The sequence below is a fragment of the Oncorhynchus keta genome, chromosome 12, assembly GCF_023373465.1.
Source record: "Oncorhynchus keta strain PuntledgeMale-10-30-2019 chromosome 12, Oket_V2, whole genome shotgun sequence".
In the NCBI taxonomy this organism is placed as follows: domain Eukaryota; kingdom Metazoa; phylum Chordata; class Actinopteri; order Salmoniformes; family Salmonidae; genus Oncorhynchus; species Oncorhynchus keta.
The window spans coordinates 52,019,647-52,047,146 of NC_068432.1; the positions used below are offsets into that span (position 1 = coordinate 52,019,647).

Here is a 27,500-nt window from a genome sequence, read left to right on the forward strand (position 1 = left end):
CAGAGTGGAGTGGAGCAGAATAGAGTTGAGCAGAGTTTAGTGGAGCAGAGTGGAGTGGAGCAGATTAGAGTGGAGCAGAGTGGAGTGGAGCAGAGTAGAGTTTAGCAGAGTTTAGTGGAACAGATTAGAGTGGAGCAGAGTGGAGTGGAGCAGAATAGAGTGGAGCAGATTAGAGTGGAGCAGAGTGGAGTGGAGCAGAATAGAGTGGAGCAGAGTAGAGTGGAGCAGATTGGAGTGGAGCAGAGTGGAGTAGAGCAGAGTAGAGTTTAGCAGAGTTTAGTGGAGCAGATTAGAGTGGAGCAGAGTGGAGCAGATTAGAGTAGAGTGGAACAGAAAAGAGCAGAGTGGAACAGAATAGAGTGGAGCAGATTAGAGTGGAGCAGAGTGGAGTGGAGCAGAGTAGAGTGGAGCAGAGTAGAGTGGAGCAGAGTGGAGTGGAGCAGTGTGGAGCAGCTTAGAGTGAAGCAGAATAAAGCAGAGTGCAGTTGAGTAATGCAGGACAGAGGAATGTAACCAGAGCTGTTCCCACTTGAAAGAGAGACCTCTGGGTTGATCCCCGAACGCCGCCCTAAACAACCTCCTATTCCCTGTATAGTGCACTACGGTACTATTGATCAGGGCCTATAGGGGCCTATTGAGAGTAGTGCCATTTGGGACGCCGGCTCTGTGTGGGCTGGACTGAGGAACAGCAAAGCATCTAGTCTTAAAAGAAGCCTGGCCATTAAGTCAGTCCAGAGATGAGCTCCATATGCTGCTCTGCTCTGTGCGTGTGTGTGTGTGTGTGTGTGAGTGTGTGTGTGTGTGTGTGTGTGTGTGTGTGTGTGTGTGTGTGTGTGTGTGTGTGTGTGTGTGTGTGTGTGTGTGTGTGAGAGAGAGAGGGGGATCCTCTCCTCTGTCCTCTGGGAGACCAGAGACCTCTGACTGACCAGAGACCATGAACCAGAGACCAGAGACCTCTGACTGACCAGAGACCAGAGACCTCTGACTGACCAGGGACCAGAGACCTCTGACTGACCAGAGACCAGAGACCATGAACCAGAGACCAGAGACCAGAGACCAGAGACCTCTGACTGACCAGAGACCAGAGACCTCTGACTGACCAGGGACCAGAGACTAGAGACCAGGGACCAGAGACCAGGGACCAGAGACCATGAACCAGAGACCAGAGACCAGAGACCAGGGACCAGAGACCAGGGACCAGAGACCAGAGACCAGATACCAGAGACCAGAGACCTCTGACTGACCAGAGACCAGGACCCAGAGACCAGAGACCTCTGACTGACCAGAGACCAGAGACCAGAGACCAGAGACCAGAGAGACCAGAGACCTCTGACTGACCAGAGACCAGAGACCAGAGACCAGAGACCAGGGACCAGAGACCAGGGACCAGAGACCAGAGACCTCTGACTGACCAGAGACCAGAGACCAGGGACCAGAGACCAGGGACCTCTGACTGACCAGAGACCAGAGACCTCTGACTGACCAGAGACCAGAGACCAGAGACCAGAGACCAGAGACCAGGGACCAGGGACCAGAGACCAGGGACCAGAGACCTTTGACTGACCAGAGACCAGGGGCCAGAGACCAGAGGCCAGAGACCAGAGGCCAGAGACCAGAGACCAGAGGAGGCCAGAGACCAGAGACCAGAGGCCAGAGGCCAGAGGCCAGAGACCAGAGGCCAGAGGCCAGAGGCCAGAGACCAGAGACCAGAGGCCAGAGACCAGAGACCAGAGACCTCTGACTGACCAGAGACCAGAGGCCAGAGGCTAGAGACCAGAGGCCAGAGGCCAGAGGTGCCCTATGGGCTTTGAGCTGAAGAAGTACACTGTAGAGGGAATAGGGGCCGTTTGGGAGGCAAACCCAGGGGTAATGTGGAATGCACTTTCCATTCATTTTCTTTCCCCTGATCTGGGTCTGGGTCTGGGACTGGGACTGGATCTGGGTCTGGGTCTGGGACTTGGACTGGATCTGGGACTGGGTCTGGGACTGGATCTGGGACTGGATCTGGGACTGGGACTGGATCTGGATCTGGATCTGGGACTGGGTCTGGGTCTGGGACTGGGACTGGATCTGGGACTGGATCTGGGACTGGATCTGGGACTGGGTCTGGGACTGGATCTGGGACTGGGTCTGGGACTGCGTCTGGGACTGGGATTGGGACTGGGACTGGATCTGGGTCTGGGTCTGGGACTGGGACAGGGACTGGGTCTGGGACTTGGACTGGGTCTGGATCTGGGACTGGGACAGGGACTGGGTCTGGATCTGGGACTGGGACAGGGACTGGATCTGGAACTGGGACTGGGTCTGGGACTGGGACAGGGACTGGGTCTGGGACTGGGTCTGGGTCTGGGTCTGGGTCTGGGACTGGGACAGGGTCTGGGTCTGGGTCTGGGTCTGGGACTGGGACAGGGACTGGGTCTGGATCTGGGACTGGGACAGGGACTGGGTCTGGATCTGGGACTTGGACAGGGACTGGGACAGGGACTGGGACTTGGACTGGGTCTGGATCTGGGTTTCTGGATTCTTATACAGTTGCAATGTACCGTTTTACATTTATTGAATCAAAATGTAATATTTAATTTGTTCTGATTTGTTCTAGTGACTTTATCACCACAACTATACTTTCAGTTTCATAACCGAATGTTGATCATTATTGTCTTCTGAAGTGGTTGAACGTCTTTAGAGAGAAAAGCTGAACATCAGACAGGCTAAAGAGCAGGCTTCCTGTCTGTCCATACGACATGAAACACGTCTGGACAAGGAGTCAAGGAACGAGAGCTTCACGTATGGTCCTTCCAAAGCTGTTAAAGTGTGTTCCACATCTGGTCCCATCTACCTCTGGGGTGCCTGTGGAGTGGCACAGCTGTGCACCACACTCTCTGCCCATCTGATTGGTTAGTTGGTTCTCTCTGCCCACCTGATTGGTTAGTTGGTTCTCTCTGCCCACCTGATTGGTTAGTTGGTTCTCTGCCCACCTGATTGGTTAGTTGGTTCTCTCTGCCCACCTGATTGGTTAGTTGGTTCTCTGCCCACCTGATTGGTTAGTTGGTTCTCTCTGCCCACCTGATTGGTTAGTTGGTTCTCTCTGCCCACCTGATTGGTTAGTTGGTTCTCTCTGCCCACCTGATTGGTTAGTTGGTTCTCTGCCCACCTGATTGGTTAGTTGGTTCTCTCTGCCCACCTGATAGGTTAATTGGTTATCTGCCCACCTGATTGGTTAGTTGGTTCTCTGCCCACCTGATTGGTTAGTTGGTTCTCTGCCCACCTGATTGGTTAGTTGGTTCTCTCTGCCCACCTGATTGGTTAGTTGGTTCTCTCTGCCCACCTGATTGGTTAGTTGGTTATATCTGCCCACCTGATTGGTTAGTTGGTTCTATCTGCCCACCTGATTGGTTAGTTGGTTCTCTCTGCCCACCTGATTGGTTAGTTGGTTCTCTGCCCACCTGATTGGTTAGTTGGTTCTATCTGCCCACCTGATTGGTTAGTTGGTTCTCTGCCCACCTGATTGGTTAGTTGGTTCTATCTGCCCACCTGATTGGTTAGTTGGTTCTCTGCCCACCTGATTGGTTAGTTGGTTCTATCTGCCCACCTGATTGGTTAGTTGGTTCTCTGCCCACCTGATTGGTTAGTTGGTTCTCTCTGCCCACCTGATTGGTTAGTTGGTTCTCTGCCCACCTGATTGGTTAGTTGGTTCTATCTGCCCACCTGATTGGTTAGTTGGTTCTCTGCCCACCTGATTGGTTAGTTGGTTCTCTCTGCCCACCTGATTGGTTAGTTGGTTCTCTGCCCACCTGATTGGTTAGTTGGTTCTATCTGCCCACCTGATTGGTTAGTTGGTTCTCTCTGCCCACCTGATTGGTTAGTTGGTTCTCTCTGCCCACCTGATTGGTTAGTTGGTTCTCTGCCCACCTGATTGGTTAGTTGGTTCTCTGTCCACCTGATTGGTTAGTTGGTTATATCTGCCCACATGTTTGGTTAGTTGGTTCTCTGCCCACCTAATTGGTTAGTTGGTTCTATCTGCCCACCTGATTGGTTAGTTGGTTCTCTATGCCCACCTGATTGGTTAGTTGGTTCTATCTGCCCACCTGATTGGTTAGTTGGTTCTCTCTGCCCACCTGATTGGTTAGTTGGTTCTCTCTGCCCACCTGATTGGTTAGTTGGTTCTCTGCCCACCTGATTGGTTAGTTGGTTCTCTGTCCACCTGATTGGTTAGTTGGTTATATCTGCCCACATGTTTGGTTAGTTGGTTCTCTGCCCACCTAATTGGTTAGTTGGTTCTATCTGCCCACCTGATTGGTTAGTTGGTTCTCTATGCCCACCTGATTGGTTAGTTGGTTCTCTCTGCCCACCTGATTGGTTAGTTGGTTCTCTCTGCCCGCCTGATTGGTTAGTTGGTTCTCTATGCCCACCTGATTGGTTAGTTGGTTCTCTGGGTTCGCGCCCAGGCACTGTCGCAGCCGGCCGTGACCGGGAGGTCCGTGGGGCGACGCACAATTGGCCCGGCGTCGTCCGGGTTAGGGAGGGCTTGGCCGGTAGGGATATCCTTGTCTCATTGTGCACTAGCGACTCCTGTGGCGGGCCGGGCGCAGTGCGAGCGAACCAGGTCGCCAGGTGCACAGTGTTTCCTCCGACACATTGGTGCGGCTGGCTTCGGGGTTGGATGCGCGCTGTGTTAAGAAGCAGAGTGACTTGGTTGGGTTGTGTTTCGGAGGACGCATGGCTTTCCACCTTCGTCTCTCCCGAGCCCGTACGGGAGTTGTAGCGATGAGACAAGACTGTAAATACCAATTGGATACCACGAAATTGGGGAGAAAAGGGGGTAACATTTTTACAAATGAACATGTAAAAAATGGTTGGGAAAAAAAGTATATCAGATTTGTATTTGGTGTACCCCCGACGGCATTGCGCGTCCCCAGTTTGAGAATACCTGGACTATAGTATCTCTCTCTCTGTCTCTCTGTCTCTCTGTCTCTCTGTCTCTCTCTCTCTCTCTCTCTCTCTCTCTCTCTCTCTCTCTCTCTCTCTCTCTCTCTCTCTCTCTCTCTCTGTCTCTCTGTCTCTCTCTCTCTCTCTCTCTCTCTCTCTCTCTCTCTCTCTCTCTCTCTCTCTCTCTCTCTCTCTCTCTCTCTCTCTCTCTCTCTCTCCCTCTCAGTCTCTCTCTCTCTCTCTCTCTCTCTAACACAAACATACTCTGTCATCCCTATCTTTCACCCTCTCATTCCCCTCTCACTCTGTCATCCCTCTCTTTCACCCTCTCATGTCATCGCCATCTTGTTTAGACAAGTAGCATCTCTGTAATAATGAAGATATCTTAGCATCTCTGTAATAATGAAGATATCTTAGCATCTCTGTAATAATGAAGATATCTTAGCATCTCTGTAATAATGAAGATATCTTAGCATCTCTGTAATAATGAAGATATCTTAGCATCTCTGTAATAATAAAGATATCTTAGCATCTCTGTAATAATGAAGATATCTTAGCATCTCTGTAATAATGAAGATATCTTAGCATCTCTGTAATAATAAAGATATCTTAGCATCTCTGTAATAATGAAGATATCTTAGCATCTCTGTAATAATTATGATATCGCCTCTATCTTGAATCTCCCATTCCGTGTTGTTAAGCAGATTAGCGTGTAAACACATGTTTCCTTTGAACGTGTGAACGAACGGAAATCTACATTTCATAGAGAGACATCCTGGTGAAGGCTTGTGTCAAAGGGGCGTTTTACCCTCCTCCCAAATCTGATCTGCCTGGTAGAGATGAGATTAGTTCTGTCAGATCAGTGTGTATCGTGGCAGGAGGTTTGTTGTGGCAGGAGGTTTGTTGTGGCTGGAGGTTTGTTGTGGCAGGAGGTTTGTTGTGGCAGGAGGTTTGTCGTGGCAGGAGGTTTGTTGTGGCAGGAGGTTTGTTGTGGCAGGAGGTTTGTTGTGGCAGGAGGTTTGTTGTGGCAGGAGGTTTGTTGTGGCAGGAGGTTTGTTGTGGCAGGAGGTTTGTTGTGGCAGGAGGTTTGTTGTGGCAGGAGGTTTGTTGTGGCAGGAGGTTTGTTGTGGCAGGAGGTTTGTTGTGGCAGGAGGCTTGTTGTGGCAGGAGGTTTGTTGTGGCTAAGACAAGGCTGTATATTTCATTGACTGATAGCAGCCATAGTATTTGCAGTAACTCAAAATAATACAATAACATTTGTTTCCTATTTGCCTTTTCTAGTTTTGCTTCAGTTATTTGCTCTAGTTTTCTGTTGTGTAATCAATCCAGCCAGTCTCAATCTGTCTCTAATCCAATGTCACAGTGTGGCAGTGAGGGCTTTGTGTTTGGCGAACATCCCCCCCCCCTCTCTCTCTGTCCTTTCTCTTCTCCTTGAATCACTGACAATTATTATTATTATTTAAAAAAAAATGTTTTCACATTCGTCAGTATTAGGTCCACTTTTTGAATGAACCCCCTTTGATAAGGCTGAAGTATAGAGAAGGGAGGTGTGTTTCATTCCCCACTATATGTCACTCTCTCTGGTTTGGAATAGGGAGTAGTCTACTTCACTTCGCTAGGGCGCTAAAGTAGCTAACACAAAATGGATTGGAGCGGCCGTCTGCCTGTCCTCCAGCAGATGACTCCGGCCGTCAAAAAAACCCCAAATGGTATTATGTCCAGAGACCCACAAATATAATTTGCCAGTGTATTGCAGTAGATTTGGACATGCCTAGTGTTTTCTGTCGTTTGTTACTGTTACTCTTATTAAACTGCCACAGTTCAACTCCCAACAAGGGCGGCACCACGTAGAGAAAGAGAGAGGTGGAAGGAGGGAGAGAGAAGGAGAGAGAGGGAGGGAGAGAGAGGGAGGGAGAGAGAGAGAGAGAGAGAGAGAGAGAGAGAGAGAGGGACGGAGAAGGAGAGAAAGAGGGCAAATGGCACAGAGAGAGAGAGGGACGGAGGGAGAGAGAGAGAGAGGGACAGAGAGAGAGAGAGAGAGAGAGAGAGAGAGAGAGAGAGAGAGAGAGAGAGAGAGAGAGAGAGAGAGAGAGAGAGAGAGAGAGATAGTTAGAGGGACAGAGGGAGGGAGAGGAGAGAGGGAGGGAGGGAGAGGAGAAAGGAGAGAGGGAGGGAGGGAGGGAGGGAGGGAGGGAGGGAGAGGAGGAGGGAGAGGAGAGGAGAGGGAGGGAGAGGAAGGAGGGAGGGAGAGGAGAGACAGAGGGAGGGAGCAAAGAGAGAGAGGGAAAGAGGACGGGAGAAGAGAGAGGGAGGGAGAGGGAGAGGAGAGAGGGAGGGAGGAGAGGGAGAGCAGAGAGGAGAATGAGAGGGAGGGAGAGGGAGAGAGAGGGAGGGCAAATGACAGAGAGAGAAAGAGGGACGGAGGGAGAGAGAGAGAGGAAGAGAGAGAAGAGAGGGAGAGGGGAGAGGAGAGAGAGAGAGAGAGAGAGAGAGAGAGAGAGAGAGAGAGAGAGAGAGAGAGAGAGAGAGAGAGAGAGAGAGAGAGAGAGAGAGAGACGGAGGGAGGGAGGGAGGGAGAGGAGAGAAAAACACTAAAGCTTAATAGTATGAACCCACACAAACAGGCCATTCAATTTCACAAATTAAATAGGTATTATCTTTAAATATTTAAAGGTTGAAGAATGTTGATAATGGGTTTAAACAGCCAGTCTTTCTAATGTAGTTTGTTGTCGTGCTGCTTTGCTTTGTCTTGGCCAGGTCGCAGTTGTTCTCAACTAGCCTACCTGGTTAAATAAAGGTGTTCTCAACTAGCGTACCTGGTTAAATAAAGGTGTTCTCAACTAGCCTACCTGGTTAAATAAAGGTGTTCTCAACTAGCCTACCTGGTTAAATAAAGGTGTTCTCAACTAGCCTACCTGGTTAAATAAAGGTGTTCTCAACTAGCCTACCTGGTTAAATAAAGGTGTTCTCAACTAGCCTACCTGGTTAAATAAAGGTGAAATTAAAAAAATTAAAAAGACATTTGATAGACATTTGATACAATTTACACAGAACTTGGTTCTGAAAAACAGGCCCCTCTTTTACACCAGAGAAACAGGCCCCTCTTTTAAACCAGAGAATCAGGCCCCTCTTTTAAACCAGAGAATCAGGCCCCTCTTTTAAACCAGAGAAACAGAGAAACAGGCCCCTCTTTTACACCAGAGAAACAGGCCCCTCTTTTAAACCAGAGAAACAGAGAATCAGGCCCCTCTTTTAAACCAGAGAAACAGGCCCCTCTTTTAAACCAGAGAAAACAGACGCCTCTTTTAAACCAGAGAAACAGGCCCCTCTTTTAAACCAGAGAAACAGACCCCTCTTTTAAACCAGAGAAACAGGCCCCTCTTTTAAACCAGAGAAAACAGGCCCCTCTTTTAAACCAGAGAAAACAGACGCCTCTTTTAAACCAGAGAAACAGACCCCTCTTTTAAACCAGAGAAACAGGCCCCTCTTTTAAACCAGAGAAACAGACCCCTCTTTTAAACCAGAGAAACAGACCCCTCTTTTAAACCAGAGAAACAGACCCCTCTTTTAAACCAGAGAAACAGACCCCTCTTTTAAACCAGAGAAACAGACCCCTCTTTTAAACCAGAGAAACAGGCCCCTCTTTTAAACCAGAGAAACAGACCCCTCTTTTAAACCAGAGAAACAGGCCCCTCTTTTAAACCAGAGAAACAGGCCCCTCTTTTAAACCAGAGAAACAGACCCTCTTTTAAACCAGAGAAACAGACCCCTCTTTTAAACCAGAGAAACAGGCCCCTCTTTTAAACCAGAGAAACAGGCCCCTCTTTTAAACCAGAGAAACAGACCCCTCTTTTAAACCAGAGAAACAGGCCCCTCTTTTAAACCAGAGAAACAGACCCCTCTTTTAAACCAGAGAAACAGGCCCTCTTTTAAACCAGAGAAACAGACCCCTCTTTTAAACCAGAGAAACAGACCCTCTTTTAAACCAGAGAAACAGCCCCTCTTTTAAACCAGAGAAACAGGCCCCTCTTTTAAACCAGAGAAACAGGCCCCTCTTTTAAACCAGAGAAACAGGCCCCTCTTTTAAACCAGAGAAACAGACCCCTCTTTTAAACCAGAGAAACAGACCCCTCTTTTAAACCAGAGAAACAGACCCCTCTTTTAAACCAGAGAAACAGACCCCTCTTTTAAACCAGAGAAACAGGCCCCTCTTTTAAACCAGAGAAACAGACCCCTCTTTTAAACCAGAGAAACAGAGAAACAGGCCCCTCTTTTAAACCAGAGAAACAGGCCCCTCTTTTAAACCAGAGAAACAGGCCCCTCTTTTAAACCAGAGAAACAGGCCCCTCTTTTAAACCAGAAAACAGACGCCTCTTTTAAACCAGAGAAACAGGCCCCTCTTTTAAACCAGAGAAACAGACCCCTCTTTTAAACCAGAGAAACAGACCCCTCTTTTAAACCAGAGAAACAGACCCCTCTTTTAAACCAGAGAAACAGGCCCCTCTTTTAAACCAGAGAAACAGAGAAACAGGCCCCTCTTTTAAACCAGAGAAACAGACCCCTCTTTTAAACCAGAGAAACAGGCCCCTCTTTTAAACCAGAGAAACAGGCCCCTCTTTTAAACCAGAGAAACACCCCTCTTTTAAACCAGAGAAACCCTCTTTTAAACCAGAGAAACAGACCCCTCTTTTAAACCAGAGAAACAGGCCCCTCTTTTAAACCAGAGAAACAGACCCCTCTTTTAAACCAGAGAAACAGACCCCTCTTTTAAACCAGAGAAACAGACCCCTCTTTTAAACCAGAGAAACAGACCCCTCTTTTAAACCAGAGAAACAGGCCCCTCTTTTAAACCAGAGAAACAGACCCCTCTTTAAACCAGAGAAACAGACCCCTCTTTAAACTAAACCAGAGAAACAGACCCCTCTTTTAAACCAGAGAAACAGACCCCTCTTTTAAACCAGAGAAACAGACCCTCTTTTAAACCAGAGAAACAGACCCTCTTTTAAACCAGAGAAACAGACCCCTCTTTTAAACCAGAGAAACAGACCCCTCTTTTAAACCAGAGAAACAGACCCCTCTTTTAAACCAGAGAAACAGACCCTCTTTTAAACCAGAGAAACAGACCCCTCTTTTAAACCAGAGAAACAGGCCCCTCTTTTAAACCAGAGAAACAGACCCCTCTTTTAAACCAGAGAAACAGGCCCCTCTTTTAAACCAGAGAAACAGGCCCCTCTTTTAAACCAGAGAAACAGACCCCTCTTTTAAACCAGAGAAACAGGCCCCAGAGCTCTGTTTCCCACCACATTAACCTCTTGTTTCCTCACAGGGATATCCCTGAGGGAGAGGAGAGAGGAAGGAGAGAGGGAGAGGAGAGAGAGGGACACAGGGATATCCCTGAGGGAGAGGAGAGAGGAAGGAGAGAGGGAGAGGAGAGAGAGGGACACAGGGATATCCCTGAGGGAGAGGAGAGAGGAAGGAGAGAGGGAGAGGAGAGAGAGGGACACAGGGATATCCCACTGGGAGAGGAGAGAGAGGGACACAGGGATATCCCTGAGGGAGAGGAGAGAGAGGGACACAGGGATATCCCTGAGGGAGAGGAGAGAGAGGGACACAGGGATATCCCTGAGGGAGAGGAGAGAGAGGGACACAGGGATATCCCACTGGGAGAGGGGAGAGAGGGACACAGGGATATCCCACTGGGAGAGGAGAGAGGGAGAGGAGAGAGGGAGAGGAGAGAGAGGGACACAGGGATATCCCACTGGGAGAGGAGAGAGGGAGAGGAGAGAGAGGAACACAGGGATATCCCACTGGGAGAGGAGAGAGAGGGACACAGGGATATCCCACTGGGAGAGGAGAGAGGGAGAGGAGAGAGGGAGAGGAGAGAGGGAGACAGAGAGAGACAGAGAGAGAGGGAGAGGAGAGAGGGAGAGGAGAGAGAGGGACACAGGGATATCCCACTGGGAGAGGAGAGAGGGAGAGGAGAGAGGGAGAGGAGAGAGAGGGACACAGGGATATCCCACTGGGAGAGGAGAGAGAGGGACACAGGGATATCCCACTGGGAGAGGAGAGAGGGAGAGGAGAGAGGGAGAGGAGAGAGGGAGAGGAGAGAGGGGGAGGAGAGAGGGACACAGGGATATCCCACTGGGAACACACTGATTGAATCAACGTTGTTTCCACGTCATATTTTAATGAAATTAAGTTGAACCAACGTGAAATAGAGGTTGAATTGACGTTTGTGCCCAGTGTGTCAGTCAGACACTCAGTTGGTTTTCATATTGAGATATTTTCTTTAGTTCAGGGAAGCGGACATTAATTATGATTATACCGACCAGAGAAAAAGCCATGGAGAATGTGTGTGTGTGTGTTTGTGTGTGCGTGCGTGTGTGTGTGTGTGTGTGTGTGTGTGTGTGTGTGTGTGTGTGTGTGTGTGTGTAGTTGTAGCAGTGTGTAGATCGTGTGCTGTCTGTAACAGTAGAACCCATGCAGACATGCTAACTTGTTAGCACGTTCTCACTCTCAGTTGGTCCAAACCTAGGAAAGTACCACAGCAAGGCCGTCACTTCGAACTCGCTAAAACAATCCTCTCTTACAGCGAGGGAGGTCTGTTTGAGGTGAAATGTGACAAGAGGAGACAATGCCAGGATTCATTTTGGGAGGAGGAGGTGGAGGAGGAGGAGGAGGTGGAGGAGGTGGAGGAGGAGGAGGAGGGGGTGGAGGGGGTGGAGGAGGAGGAGGAGGTGGAGGAGGTGGAGGAGGAGGAGGAGGAGGAGGAGGGGGTGGAGGAGGAGGAGGGTGGGGTGGGGTGGAGGAGGAGGAGGAGGTGGAGGAGGAGGAGGGGGTGGAAGAAGAGGAGGGTGGGTGGGGTGGAGGAGGAGGCGGAGGTGGGGGAGGAGGAGGAGGAGGAGGGTGGGGTGGAGGAGGAGGGTGGGGTGGGGTGGGGTGGGGTGGAGGAGGAGGTGGAGGAGGAGGAGGGGGTGGAGGAGGAGGAGGGTGGGGTGGGGTGGAGGAGGAGGTGGAGGTGGAGGAGGAGGAGGGTGGGGTGGAGGAGGAGGAGGGTGGGGTGGGGTGGAGGAGGAGGTGGGAGGAGGAGGAGGTGGAGGAGGAGGAGGAGGAGGGTGGGGTGGGGTGGGGGAGGAGGAGGAGGAGGAGGAGGAGGAGGAGGAGGAGGAGGAGGAGGGTGGGGTGGGGTGGAGGAGGAGGTGGAGGTGGAGGAGGAGGAGGGTGGGGTGGAGGAGGAGGAGGGTGGGGTGGGGTGGGGTGGGGTGGAGGAGGAGGTGGAGGAGGAGGAGGAGGTGGAGGAGGAGGAGGGTGGGGTGGGGTGGAGGAGGAGGAGGAGGAGGAGGAGGAGGAGGAGATGGCCAGAACTTCTCAGATGGCACCGTTCAGACGCAGCCTTGAACAGATCAGAAGTAGTGGACTAATGGTGTACTACTGAGAGGGTGTGGTGGAGGAGGAGGAGGAGGGGGTGGAGGAGGAGGAGGGGGTGGAGGAGGAGGAGGGTGGGGGGGTGGAGGAGGAGGTGGAGGAGGAGGAGGGGGTGGGGTGGGGTGGAGGAGGAGGAGGAGGGTGGGGTGGGGTGGAGGAGGAGGTGGAGGAGGAGGAGGGGTGGGGTGGGGTGGAGGAGGAGGAGGAGGAGGAGGAGGGTGGGGTGGGGTGGAGGAGGTGTACAGATCAGATCAGAAGTAGTGGACTAATGGTGTACTACTGAGAGGGTGTGGTGGAGGAGGAGGAGGAGGGTGGGGTGGGGTGGAGGAGGAGGTGGAGGAGGAGGAGGGGGGGGGGGGGGTGGAGGAGGAGGAGGAGGAGGAGGAGGGTGGGGTGGGGTGGAGGAGGTGTACAGATCAGATCAGAAGTAGTGGACTAATGGTGTACTACTGAGAGGGTGAGACACAGCCCCAGTTACATAACGACGACAGGATGCAGTCTAGTCTAGACAGAACAACATCATAACAGTGTTGTTGCTGTGAGGACAGAGCTGGGGAGTATGGGAGCCGGAGTAGGTCTGTCTGAATCAGCTTATCTGGAGTCTGGCTGAAGGTTGTGATGGGGCAGGTGTTCACAGGACAGAGGTGGTGTTGTCTTCTCTGTGTGTGTGTAGAGAGAGAGAGACTGAGGGAGAGAGAGAGACTGAGGGAGAGAGAGAGACTGAGGGAGAGAGAGAGACTGAGGGAGAGAGAGAGAGAGAGAGAGAGAGAGAGAGAGAGAGAGAGAGAGAGAGAGAGAGAGAGAGAGAGAGAGAGAGAGAGAGAGAGAGAGGGGAGAGGGGGAGAGAGAGAGAGACAGGGAGACAGAGAGACAGAGAGAGAGAGAGAGAGAGAGAGAGAGAGAGAGAGAGAGAGACAGAGAGAGAGGCAACGTTGCTGTTTTTTTTTACATGTCTCTGGTTGGTGACACACTTAATACTTTGTTGAGCTAAGCACAGGAACATTAGTTTCAGCTTCAGTTAGATGTCGTGTGTGTGTGTGTGTGTGTGTGTGTGTGTGTGTGTGTGTGTGTGTGTGTGTGTGTGTGTGTGTGTGTGTGTGTGTGTGTGTGTGTGTGTGTGTGTGTGTGTGTGTGTGTGTGTGTGTGTGTGTGTGTGTGTGTGTGTGTGTGCAGAGGAAAGAGGAGGGTGGTGGTTGTTCTGTTTTAGTAAGCATAATGAACACTAATGTATCTGTACTCCAGAGGCTCAAACAGTCAGACTCACAGCTACACCATCAGATCAGACATCCCTACTGACATCCCTACTGACATCCCTACTGACATCACTACTGACATCCCTACTGACATCCCTACTGACATCCCTACTGACATCACTACTGACATCCCTACTGACATCCCTACTGACATCCCTACTGACATCACTACTGACATCCCTACTGACATCCCTACTGACATCCCTACTGACATCCCTACTGACATCCCTACTGACATCCCTACTGACATCCCTACTGACATCCCTACTGACATCCCTACTGACATCCCTACAGACATCCCTACTGACATCACTACTGACATCCCTACTGACATAACTACTGACATCACTACTGACTTCCCTACTGACATAACTACTGACATCCCTACTGACACCACTACTGATGTCCCCACTGACATCCCCACTGACATCACTACTGACATCACTACTGACATCACTACTGACATCCCCACTGACATCCCTACTGACATCCCTACTGACATCCCTACTGACATCACTACTGACATCACTACAGACATCCCTACTGACATCCCTACTGACATCACTACTGACATCACTACTGACATCACTACTGACATCCCTACTGACATCACTACTGACATCCCTACTGACATCACTACTGACATCCCTACTGACATCACTACTGACATCACTACTGACATCACTACTGACATCACTACTGACATCCCTACTGACATCACTACTGACATCACTACTGACATCACTACAGACATCACTACTGACATCACTACAGACATCCCTACAGACATCCCTACTGACATCACTACTGACATCACTACTGACATCCCTACTGACATCACTACTGACATCCCTACTGACATCACTACTGACATCCCTACTGACATCACTACTGACATCACTACTGACATCCCTACAGACATCACTACTGACATCACTACTGACATCCCTACTGACATCCCCACTGACATCACTACTGACATCACTACTGACATCCCTACAGACATCACTACTGACGTCCCTACTGACATCCCCACTGACATCACTACTGACTTCCCTACTGACATCACTACTGACATCCCTACTGACATCACTACTGACATCCCTACTGACATCACTACTGACATCCCTACTGACATCACTACTGACATCACTACTGACATCCCCACTGACATCACTACTGACATCCCCACTGACATCACTACTGACATCACTACTGACATCACTACTGACATCACTACTGACATCACTACTGACATCCCCACTGACATCACTACTGACATCACTACTGACATCACTACTGACATCACCACTGACATCCCCACTGACATCCCTACTGACATCCCTACTGACATCCCTACTGACATCACTACTGACTTCCCTACTGACATCACTACTGACATCACTACTGACATCCCCACTGACATCACTACTGACATCCCCACTGACATCACTACTGACATCACTACTGACATCACTACTGACATCACTACAGACATCACTACTGACATCCCCACTGACATCACTACTGACATCACTACTGACATCACTACTGACATCACTACAGACATCACTACTGACATCCCCACTGACATCACTACTGACATCACTACTGACATCACTACTGACATCACTACTGACATCCCCACTGACATCACTACTGACATCCCCACTGACATCACTACTGACATCACTACTGACATCACTACTGACATCACTACAGACATCACTACTGACATCCCCACTGACATCACTACTGACATCACTACTGACATCACTACTGACATCACTACACATTTAATCAACACAAAGATGTAGACAAATTGCTACTGCGCTTTTTGTCTGGTTTGTTTTCAGCCTGTTACACAGACAAGCTATGTGTTTGTTGTGGTATGTATCTGGAACGGAGAGGAGGAGTGACATCAGTAAGAGTCTCTGAGATCATGTTGAGACTTGTCCTGTTTGGGGGAGAGATGGAGGGTGTGTTGTGTGTGTGGGAAAAGAGAGCGGGTGGTGGATGTTTTGTCCCAGGAACAACCAGCTGGTTGTAAACTTAGTGGAGGTCCCACAGTCCAACGCCCGTCAGTCCTGTCAGTCCTGTCCTGTCAGTCCTGTCAGTCCTGTCCTGTCAGTCCTGTCCTGTCAGTCCTGTCAGTCCTGTCCTGTCAGTCCTGTCTTGTCAGTCCTGTCAGTCCTGTCCTGTCAGTCCTGTCACTCCTGTCCTGTCAGTCCTGTCAGTCCTGTCCTGTCAGTCCTGTCCTGTCAGTCCTGTCAGTCCTGTCACTCCTGTCCTGTCAGTCCTGTCTGTCCTGTCCTGTCCTGTCAGTCCTGTCTGTCCTGTCAGTTCTGTCAGTCCTGTCTGTCCTGTCCTGTCCTGTCAATCCTGTCAGTCCTGTCCTGTCTGTCCTGTCAGTCCTGTCCTGTCAGTCCTGTCCTGTCAGTCGTGTCCTGTCAGTCCTGTCAGTCCTGTCCTGTCAGTCCTGTCAGTCCTGTCCTGTCAGTCCTGTCAGTCCTGTCCTGTCAGTCCTGTCCTGTCAGTCCTGTCAGTCCTGTCCTGTCAGTCCTGTCAGTCCTGTCCTGTCAGTCCTGTCTGTCCTGTCCTGTCCTGTCAGTCCTGTCTGTCCTGTCAGTTCTGTCAGTCCTGTCTGTCCTGTCAGTCCTGTCCTGTCAGTCCTGTCAGTCCTGTCCTGTCAGTCCTGTCAGTCCTGTCCTGTCAGTCCTGTCACTCCTGTCCTGTCAGTCCTGTCAGTCCTGTCCTGTCTGTCCTGTCAGTCCTGTCCTGTCAGTCCTGTCCTGTCAGTCCTGTCCTGTCAGTCCTGTCCTGTCAGTCCTGTCAGTCCTGTCCTGTCAGTCCTGTCCTGTCAGTCCTGTCCTGTCAGTCCTGTCCTGTCAGTCCTGTCCTGTCAGTCCTGTCCTGTCAGTCCTGTCAGTCCTGTCAGTCCGTAGGGCTTGTTGTGCTGTATGTACTGTACACAGCTGTTATAAGGAGGGTGAAGTCTGGTATGAGACGATGTAAACATGTCAGTTCCGTTTACGTTTTATTCTACAGCATTTTAATTGTGTTATATGTAGAATATAATGAAATACAGTAGTGGTCCTAGAACAGAACCTTGAGGAACACCAACACTTAACAGATCACTGGACATTGAGTCATTTTTAGCTATGGAGAGCGAGACTGGAAACTGCTATTGATATTGATCGTGGTCAATCACCACCGTTGAAAACAAAATTAATAGCATTGTTTAGGTGTGTGTGTGTGTGTGTGTGTGTGTGTAGGCCAAGTAAAGCTTGTAGGGAATGGCATGAACTCCTGTAAAGTTCGTGTGAGGGAGGGTAAGTCGCTCTGGATAAGAGCGTCTGCTAAATGACTTAAATGTAAATGTAAATGGAAAAAAAAACTACAGATGGAGGATCTTAATTTGAGCCAGTTTGCTTAAGCAAGAAAATAATCCTGCAGCAACAGGAAATGTGAATTATTTTATGGATTGAATGAACATTGTTGCAGGGGTTGATACAATTTTACATTTCCTGCTGCGCGGGACATTTCTCACCAACAAAAGAGTGATCAAATTAGAATCCTACATCTTCAAGCCCCATGCACATAGAAACCAGGGGTTGCCCATGCACCTCTGCAAGGCAGGCCTTCAAATGGCCCTGTTGTTATGCTGGACCTTCCCCCTGTCAAGTGTGTGTATTTGTTTTCTTAAAACGGCATTGTTGGTTAAGGGCTTGTAAGTAAGCGCTTCACGGTATTGTTGTATTCGGCGCATGTGACGAATACAATTGGATTTGATTTGTTTATGTGTCTCTGTGTGTGTGTGTTTGTGTGTGTGCCTGTACAAATGTACATCTTAATTTGACCATTATTTTGTTTTCCCCCAAAAATGTCCATTAATTCTAATCCACATAATAATTCACAGTTCATGTTATATTTTACTGCTGTAGCAAAGTGGCTCAATTGAAGATCCTACATCTTTGTGTGTGTGTGTGTGTGTGTGTGTGTGTGTGTGTGTGTGTGTGTGTGTGTGTGTGTGTGTAAACGACAGCAGCACTTCCAACTAACAAATGCCCATATAGTATTCTCGGCAGCCATCTTGTTTTTCTTGGTTTCTAATACCTTTTCTATTCATGTATCAGTACGACCTAGTTAGTTTCTTCAGACAATTGTAAGTACAAATACCACGAGACAAGACCATTGGTTGGTTGAGTCTTTGGTTGATTCTGTTTGTTCTCCTGTTTACTGAACAGGACATTATTTGACCTCATCAGGAATAGTTTGTGGAATTCCCCCACCTGGGACAACAGGAAAAGGGGAATGAGACCATGGATGAATTCTCAAGCTATTTTTCTCTCTCTCAGCCTTCATTCAGTGTGAAATAGTCATTCCTGAGATAGCTTTAGTTACCTGGTAATTTTTGTATATTTATTTAACTAGGCAAGTCAGTCAAGAACAAATTCTTATTTTCAATGACATCCTAGGAACAGTGGGTTAACTGCCTTGTTCAGGGGCAGAACAACAGATTTATACCTTGTCAGCTCTGGGGATTTGATCTTGCAACCTTTCAGTTACTAGTCCAATGCTCTAACCACTAGGCTACCATGCCACCCCGATGTTGTGACAAGATAAATTAAAATCAAATGTTATTAGTGACATACTTCATAAAACAACAGGTGTAGACTAACAGTGAAATGCTAAATGACAGGTGTAGTCTAACAGTGAAATACTGAATGACAGGTGTAGACTAACAGTGAAATGCTGAATGACAGGTGTAGACTAACAGTGAAATGCTGAATGACAGGTGTAGACTAACAGTGAAATGCTGAATGACAGGTGTAGACTAACAGTGAAATGCTGAATGACAGGTGTAGACTAACAGTGAAATGCTGAATGACAGGTGTAGTCTAACAGTGAAATGCTGAATGACAGGTGTAGACTAACAGTGAAATGCTGAATGACAGGTGTAGACTAACAGTGAAATGCTGAATGACAGGTGTAGACTAACAGTGAAATGCTGAATGACAGGTGTAGACTAACAGTGAAATGCTGAATGACAGGTGTAGACTAACAGTGAAATGCTAAATGACAGGTGTAGACTAACAGTGGAATGCTGAATGACAGGTGTAGACTAACAGTGAAATGCTGAATGACAGGTGTAGACTAACAGTGAAATGCTGAATGACAGGTGTAGACTAACAGTGAAATGCTGAATGACAGGTGTAGACTAACAGTGAAATGCTGAATGACAGGTGTAGACTAACAGTGAAATGCTGAATGACAGGTGTAGACTAACAGTGAAATGCTAAATGACAGGTGTAGACTAACAGTGAAATGCTGAATGACAGGTGTAGACTAACAGTGGAATGCTGAATGACAGGTGTAGACTAACAGTGAAATACTGAATGACAGGTGTAGACTAACAGTGAAATGCTGAATGACAGGTGTAGACTAACAGTGAAATGCTGAATGACAGGTGTAGTCTAACAGTGAAATGCTGAATGACAGGTGTAGACTAACAGTGAAATGCTGAATGACAGGTGTAGACTAACAGTGAAATGCTGAATGACAGGTGTAGACTAACAGTGAAATGCTGAATGACAGGTGTAGACTAACAGTGAAATGCTGAATGACAGGTGTAGACTAACAGTGAAATGCTGAATGACAGGTGTAGACTAACAGTGAAATACTGAATGACAGGTGTAGACTAACAGTGAAATGCTGAATGACAGGTGTAGACTAACAGTGAAATGCTGAATGACAGGTGTAGACTAACAGTGGAATGCTGAATGACAGGTGTAGACTAACAGTGGAATGCTGAATGACAGGTGTAGACTAACAGTGAAATGCTGAATGACAGGTGTAGACTAACAGTGAAATGCTAAATGCCAGGTGTAGACTAACAGTGAAATGCTGAATGACAGGTGTATGCACCAATTTGTAAGTCGCTCTGGATAAGAGCGTCTGCTAAATGACTTAAATGTAATGTAAATGTAGTCTAACAGTGAAATACTGAATGACAGGTGTAGACTCTTTTCTCTGTATATATCAATGATGTTGCTCTTGCTGCGGGCGATTCCCTGATCCACCTCTACGCAGACGACACCATTCTATATACTTTCGGCCCGTCATTGGACACTGTGCTATCAAACCTCCAAACGAGCTTCAATGCCATACAGCACTCCTTCCGTGGCCTCCAACTGCTCTTAAACGCGAGTAAAACCAAATGCATGCTTTTCAACCGATCGCTGCCTGCACCCGCATGCCCGACTAGCATCACCACCCTGGATGGTTCCAACCTTGAATATGTGGACATCTATAAGTACCTAGGTGTCTGGCTAGACTGCAAACTCTCCTTCCAGACTCACATCAAACATCTCCAATCAAAAATCAAATCCAGAGTCGGCTTTCTATTCCGCAACAAAGCCTCCTTCACTCACGCTGCCAAGCTTACCCTAGTAAAACTGACTATCCTACCGATCCTCGACTTCGGCGATGTCATCTACAAAATGGCTTCCAACACTCTACTCAGCAAACTGGATGCAGTCTATCACAGTGCCATCCGTTTTGTCACTAAAGCACCTTATACCACCCACCACTGCGACTTGTATGCTCTAGTCGGCTGGCCCTCACTACATATTCGTCGCCAGACCCACTGGCTCCAGGTCATTTACAAGTCCATGCTAGGTAAAGCTCCGCCTTATCTCAGTTCACTGGTCACGATGGCAACACCCATCCGTAGCACGCGCTCCAGCAGGTGTATCTCACTGATCATCCCTAAAGCCAACACCTCATTTGGCCGCCTTTCGTTCCAGTACTCTGCTGCCTGTGACTGGAACGAATTGCAAAAATCGCTGAAGTTGGAGACTTTTATCTCCCTCACCAACTTCAAACATCAGCTATCCGAGCAGCTAACCGATCGCTGCAGCTGTACATAGTCTATAGGTAAATAGCTCACCCTTTTTCACCTGCCTCATTCCCATACTGTTTTTATACTGTTTTTATTTATTTACTTTTCTGCTCTTTTGCACACCAATATCACCAATATCTCTACCTGTACATGCCCATCTGATCATTTATCACTCCAGTGTTAATCTGCAAAATTGTATTATTCGCCTACCTCCTCATGCCTTTTGCACACATTGTATATAGATTGCCCATTTTTTTCTACTGTGTTATTGACTTGCTAATTGTTTACTCCATGTGTAACTCTGTTGTCTGTTCACACTGCTATGCTTTATCTTGGCCAGGTCGCAGTTGCAAATGAGAACTTGTTCTCAACTAGCCTACCTGGTTAAATAAAGGTGAAATAAAAATAAAATAAAATAAAAAAGACTAACAGTGGAATGCTGAATGACAGGTGTAGACTAACAGTGAAATGCTGAATGACAGGTGTAGACTAACAGTGAAATGCTAAATGCCAGGTGTTTTTTCCAACAATGCAGAGTTAAGGATAAACGATCTCAATTAAACAATAGAAATAGTGTCCATCTCAGCAGAGAGAGCGTCACGGCGACATCCCAAATGACACGCTAGCCCCTACATAGGGCACTACTTGTACCCACGTAAGGTACACAGGGATGTTTTTCTACACCTGCATTTCTTGAAGAGGACTGGCCCCCCCTCAGAGCCTGGTTCCTCTCTACCCAGCACAGCCAGAAGAGGACTGGCTACCCCTCATAGCCTGGTTCCTCTCTAAGTTTATTCCTAGGTTCTGGCCTTTCTAGGGAGTTTTTCCTAGCCACCGTGCTTCTACACCTGCATTGCTTGCTGTTTGGGGTTTTAGGCTGGGTTTCTGTACAGCACTTTGAGACATCAGCTGATGTACGAAGGGCTTTATAAATACATTTGATTTGATTTGATTTAAACTGTAGGGTGCCATGTCAACAAAAGCAGGTAGGAAGGGAAGGACCGGCCCGGGGCGGGGGAAATCTTCACAGCTCTGAAAGCCTGTATCGTCATGTCCTGTGATGGAGATATTAGTTGTACCAGCAGATGAAAGAGGAGACATACGTGTCCAGTCTTGTTTTAGTCACCATGGTAATTGATAGCAGATGTCAGGTAGAATTCTCGAAGGTTATTTACAGACGACAAAATTGTTTCGTGACTTTTTGAAGCGCGGCATGCAACTAAAGCTTACCTATAAAGTTCTGTTGCATTCTTGTATTGTCTGTTTCCCTCTCTCTGTCTCCCTCTCTCTGTCTCCCTCTCTCTCTCTCTCTCTCTCTCTCTCTCTCTCTCTCTCTCTCTCTCTCTCTCCCTCTGTCTCTCTCTCTCTCTCTCTGTCTCTCTGTCTCTCTCTCTCTCTCTCTCTCTCTCTCTCTCTCTCTCTCTCTCTCTCTCTCTCTCTCTCTCTCTCTCTCTCTCTCTCTCTCTCTCTCTCTCTCTCTCTCTCTCTTCAGGACAATTTCTTAAAAGACTCCACAGTCAGCCAGTCATCCAGCCAGTCATCCAGCCAGTCATCCATCCAGCCAGTCAGCCAGTCAGCCAGTCAGCCAGCCAACCAGTCAGCCAGTCAGCCAGTCATCAAGCCAGTCAGCCAGCCAGTCAGCCAGCCAGTTAGACAGCCAACCAGTCAGCCAGTCATTAAGCCAGCCAGTCAGCCAGCCAGCCAGTCATCAAGCCAGCCAGTCAGCCAGCCAGTCATCAAGTCAGTCAGTCAGCCAGACAGTTAGTCAGCCAGTCAGCCAGTCATCCAGCCAGTCATCCAGCCAGTCAGCCAGCCAACCAGTCAGCCAGTCATCAAGCCAGTCATCCAGCCAATCAGACAGCCAACCAGTCAGCCAGTCAGCCAGTCATCCAGCCAGTCATCCAGCCAGTCATCCATCCAGCCAGTCAGCCAGTCAGCCAGTCAGCCAGCCAACCAGTCAGCCAGTCAGCCAGTCATCAAGCCAGTCAGCCAGCCAGTCAGCCAGCCAGTTAGACAGCCAACCAGTCAGCCAGTCATTAAGCCAGCCAGTCAGCCAGCCAGCCAGTCATCAAGCCAGCCAGTCAGCCAGCCAGTCATCAAGTCAGTCAGTCAGCCAGACAGTTAGTCAGCCAGTCAGCCAGTCATCCAACCAGTCAGCCAGTCATCAAGCCAGTCATCCAGCCAATCAGACAGCCAACCAGTCAGCCAGTCAGCCAGTCATCCAGCCAGTCAGCCAGTCATCCAGCCAGTCAGCCAGCCAGTCAGCCAGTCATCGAGCCAGCCAGTCAGCCAGCCAGTCATCCAGCCAGTCATCTAGCCAGTCAGACAGCCAACCAGTCAGCCAGTCATCAAGCCAGTCATCCAGCCAATCAGACAGCCAACCAGTCAGCCAGTCAGCCAGTCATCCAGCCAGTCATCCAGCCAGTCATCCATCCAGCCAGTCAGCCAGTCAGCCAGTCAGCCAGCCAACCAGTCAGCCAGTCAGCCAGTCATCAAGCCAGTCAGCCAGCCAGTCAGCCAGCCAGTTAGACAGCCAACCAGTCAGCCAGTCATTAAGCCAGCCAGTCAGCCAGCCAGCCAGTCATCAAGCCAGCCAGTCAGCCAGCCAGTCATCAAGTCAGTCAGTCAGCCAGACAGTTAGTCAGCCAGTCAGCCAGTCATCCAGCCAGTCATCCAGCCAGTCAGCCAGCCAACCAGTCAGCCAGTCATCAAGCCAGTCATCCAGCCAATCAGACAGCCAACCAGTCAGCCAGTCAGCCAGTCATCCAGCCAGTCATCCAGCCAGTCATCCATCCAGCCAGTCAGCCAGTCAGCCAGTCAGCCAGCCAACCAGTCAGCCAGTCAGCCAGTCATCAAGCCAGTCAGCCAGCCAGTCAGCCAGCCAGTCAGCCAGCCCAGCCAGTCAGCCAGCCAACCAGTCAGCCAGTCAGCCAGTCATCAAGCCAGTCAGCCAGCCAGTCATCCAGCCAGTCAGCCAGCCAGTCAGCCAGTCATCGAGCCAGCCAGTCAGCCAGCCAGTCATCCAGCCAGTCATCTAGCCAGTCAGACAGCCAACCAGTCAGCCAGTCATCAAGCCAGTCATCCAGCCAATCAGACAGCCAACCAGTCAGCCAGTCAGCCAGTCATCCAGCCAGTCATCCAGCCAGTCATCCATCCAGCCAGTCAGCCAGTCAGCCAGTCAGCCAGCCAACCAGTCAGCCAGTCATCAAGCCAGTCAGCCAGCCAGTCAGCCAGCCAGTTAGACAGCCAACCAGTCAGCCAGTCATTAAGCCAGCCAGTCAGCCAGCCAGCCAGTCATCAAGCCAGCCAGTCAGCCAGCCAGTCATCAAGTCAGTCAGTCAGCCAGACAGTTAGTCAGCCAGTCAGCCAGTCATCCAGCCAGTCATCCAGCCAGTCAGCCAGCCAACCAGTCAGCCAGTCATCAAGCCAGTCATCCAGCCAATCAGACAGCCAACCAGTCAGCCAGTCAGCCAGTCATCCAGCCAGTCATCCAGCCAGTCATCCATCCAGCCAGTCAGCCAGTCAGCCAGTCAGCCAGCCAACCAGTCAGCCAGTCAGCCAGTCATCAAGCCAGTCAGCCAGCCAGTCAGCCAGCCAGTTAGACAGCCAACCAGTCAGCCAGTCATTAAGCCAGCCAGTCAGCCAGCCAGCCAGTCATCAAGCCAGCCAGTCAGCCAGCCAGTCATCAAGTCAGTCAGTCAGCCAGACAGTTAGTCAGCCAGTCAGCCAGTCATCCAGCCAGTCATCCAGCCAGTCAGCCAGCCAACCAGTCAGCCAGTCATCAAGCCAGTCATCCAGCCAATCAGACAGCCAACCAGTCAGCCAGTCAGCCAGTCATCCAGCCAGTCAGCCAGTCATCCAGCCAGTCAGCCAGCCAGTCAGCCAGTCATCGAGCCAGCCAGTCAGCCAGCCAGTCATCCAGCCAGTCATCTAGCCAGTCAGCCAGCCAACCAGTCAGCCAGTCATCAAGCCAGTCATCCAGCCAATCAGACAGCCAACCAGTCAGCCAGTCAGCCAGTCATCCAGCCAGTCATCCAGCCAGTCATCCATCCAGCCAGTCAGCCAGTCAGCCAGTCAGCCAGCCAACCAGTCAGCCAGTCAGCCAGTCATCAAGCCAGTCAGCCAGCCAGTCAGCCAGCCAGTTAGACAGCCAACCAGTCAGCCAGTCATTAAGCCAGCCAGTCAGCCAGCCAGCCAGTCATCAAGCCAGCCAGTCAGCCAGCCAGTCATCAAGTCAGTCAGTCAGCCAGACAGTTAGTCAGCCAGTCAGCCAGTCATCCAGCCAGTCATCCAGCCAGTCAGCCAGCCAACCAGTCAGCCAGTCATCAAGCCAGTCATCCAGCCAATCAGACAGCCAACCAGTCAGCCAGTCAGCCAGTCATCCAGCCAGTCAGCCAGTCATCCAGCCAGTCAGCCAGCCAGTCAGCCAGTCATCGAGCCAGCCAGTCAGCCAGCCAGTCATCCAGCCAGTCATCTAGCCAGTCAGACAGCCAACCAGTCAGCCAGTCAGCCAGTCATCCAGCCAGTCAGCCAGTCATCCAGCCAGTCAGCCAGCCAGTCAGCCAGTCATCCAGCCAGTTAGTCAGCCAACCAGTCAGCCAGTCATCAAGCCAGCCAGTCAGCCAGCCAGCCAGTCATCAAGCCAGCCAGTCAGCCAGCCAGTCATCAAGTCAGTCAGTCAGCCAGACAGTCAGCCAGCCAGTCATCAAGCCAGCCAGAGTTTGGTTGCTGTGGTTTTTCTAGTTACCCACGTAGTGAACACAGGAATGTTTTCTAGTTACCCACGTAGTGAACACAGGAATGTTTTCTAGTTACCCACGTAGTGAACACAGGAATGTTTTCTAGTTACCCACGTAGTGAACACAGGAATGTTTTCTATTTACCCACATAGTGAACACAGGAATGTTTTTCCCTGGTTACCCACGTAGTGAACACAGGAATGTTTTTCCCTGGTTACCCACGTAGTGAACACAGGAATGTTTTTCCCTGGTTACCCACGTAGTGAACACAGGAATGTTTTTCCCTGGTTACCCACGTAGTGAACACAGGAATGTTTTTCCCTGGTTACCCACGTAGTGAACACAGGAATGTTTTTCCCTGGTTACCACGTAGTGAACACAGGAATGTTTTTCCCTGGTTACCCACGTAGTGAACACAGGAATGTTTTCTATTTACCCACGTAGTGAACACAGGAATGTTTTTCCCTGGTTACCCACGTAGTGAACACAGGAATGTTTTTCCCTGGTTACCCACGTAGTGAACACAGGAATGTTTTTCCCTGGTTACCCACGTAGTGAACACAGGAATGTTTTTCCCTGGTTACCCACGTAGTGAACACAGGAATGTTTTTCCCTGGTTACCCACGTAGTGAACACAGGAATGTTTTCCCTGGTTACCCACGTAGTGAACACAGGAATGTTTTTCCCTGGTTACCCACGTAGTGAACACAGGAATGTTTTCTATTTACCCACGTAGTGAACACAGGAATGTTTTTCCCTGGTTACCCACGTAGTGGTCCTTCTGTAGCTCAGTTGGTAGAGCATGGCGCTTGTAACGCCAGGGTAGTGGGTTCGATTCCCGGGACCACCCATACGTAGAATGTATGCACACATGACTGTAAGTCGCTTTGGATAAAAGCGTCTGCTAAATGGCATATATTATTATTATATTATTTATATATTAGTGAACACAGGAATGTTTTTCTCTGGTTACCCACGTAGTGAACACAGGAATGTTTTTCCCTGGTTACCCACGTAGTGAACACAGGAATGTTTTTCCCTGGTTACCCACGTAGTGAACACAGGAATGTTTTCTATTTACCCATGTAGTGTACACAGGAATGTTTTTTCCTGGTTACCCACGTAGTGAACACAGAAATGTTCTCTAGTTACCCACGTAGTGAACACAGGAATGTTTTCTAGTTACCCACGTAGTGAACACAGGAATGTTTTCTAGTTACCCACGTAGTGAACACAGGAATGTTTTTCCCTGGTTACCCACGTAGTGAACACAGGAATGTTTTTCCCTGGTTACCCACGTAGTGAACACAGGAATGTTTTCTAGTTACCCACGTAGTGAACACAGGAATGTTTTCTAGTTACCCACGTAGTGAACACAGGAATGTTTTTCCCTGGTTACCCACGTAGTGAACACAGGAATGTTTTTCCCTGGTTACCCACGTAGTGAACACAGGAATGTTTTTCCCTGGTTACCCACGTAGTGAACACAGGAATGTTTTTCCCTGGTTACCCACGTAGTGAACACAGGAATGTTTTTCCCTGGTTACCCACGTAGTGAACACAGGAATGTTTTTCCCTGGTTACCCACGTAGTGAACACAGGAATGTTTTTCCCTGGTTACCCACGTAGTGAACACAGGAATGTTTTCTATTTACCCACGTAGTGAACACAGGAATGTTTTTCCCTGGTTACCCACGTAGTGAACACAGGAATGTTTTTCCCTGGTTACCCACGTAGTGAACACAGGAATGTTTTTCCCTGGTTACCCACGTAGTGAACACAGGAATGTTTTTCCCTGGTTACCCACGTAGTGAACACAGGAATGTTTTTCCCTGGTTACCCACGTAGTGAACACAGGAATGTTTTTCCCTGGTTACCCACGTAGTGAACACAGGAATGTTTTTCCCTGGTTACCCACGTAGTGAACACAGGAATGTTTTTCCCTGGTTACCCACGTAGTGAACACAGGAATGTTTTCTATTTACCCACGTAGTGAACACAGGAATGTTTTTCCCTGGTTACCCACGTAGTGAACACAGGAATGTTTTTCCCTGGTTACCCACGTAGTGAACACAGGAATGTTTTTCCCTGGTTACCCACGTAGTGAACACAGGAATGTTTTCCCTGGTTACCCACGTAGTGAACACAGGAATGTTTTTCCCTGGTTACCCACGTAGTGAACACAGGAATGTTTTTCCTGGTTACCCACGTAGTGAACACAGGAATGTTTTTCCCTGGTTACCCACGTAGTGA

At 49.3% G+C, this 27,500-nt stretch overlaps 1 protein-coding gene and 1 long non-coding RNA gene across 8 annotated transcripts in view; both read left to right on the top strand.

Moving 5' to 3' along the window:
• Positions 1–27,500, top strand: part of LOC118381633 (transcription factor 4-like) — a 539,774-nt gene that overhangs the window by 37,610 nt on the left and 474,664 nt on the right. The gene's annotated exons all lie outside the window — the stretch shown is intronic.
• LOC127906453 (uncharacterized) lies at positions 18,320–19,478 on the top strand. 6 transcript variants are annotated; one of them, XR_008061436.1, is made up of 6 exons: positions 18,320–18,498; positions 18,531–18,690; positions 18,851–18,946; positions 19,011–19,266; positions 19,299–19,362; positions 19,427–19,478. It is a non-coding gene; the product is annotated as an uncharacterized LOC127906453 (long non-coding RNA). The 6 variants fall into 6 exon arrangements; XR_008061440.1 differs by having other exon boundaries at positions 19,107–19,266; XR_008061437.1 differs by having other exon boundaries at positions 18,883–19,074; positions 19,107–19,266.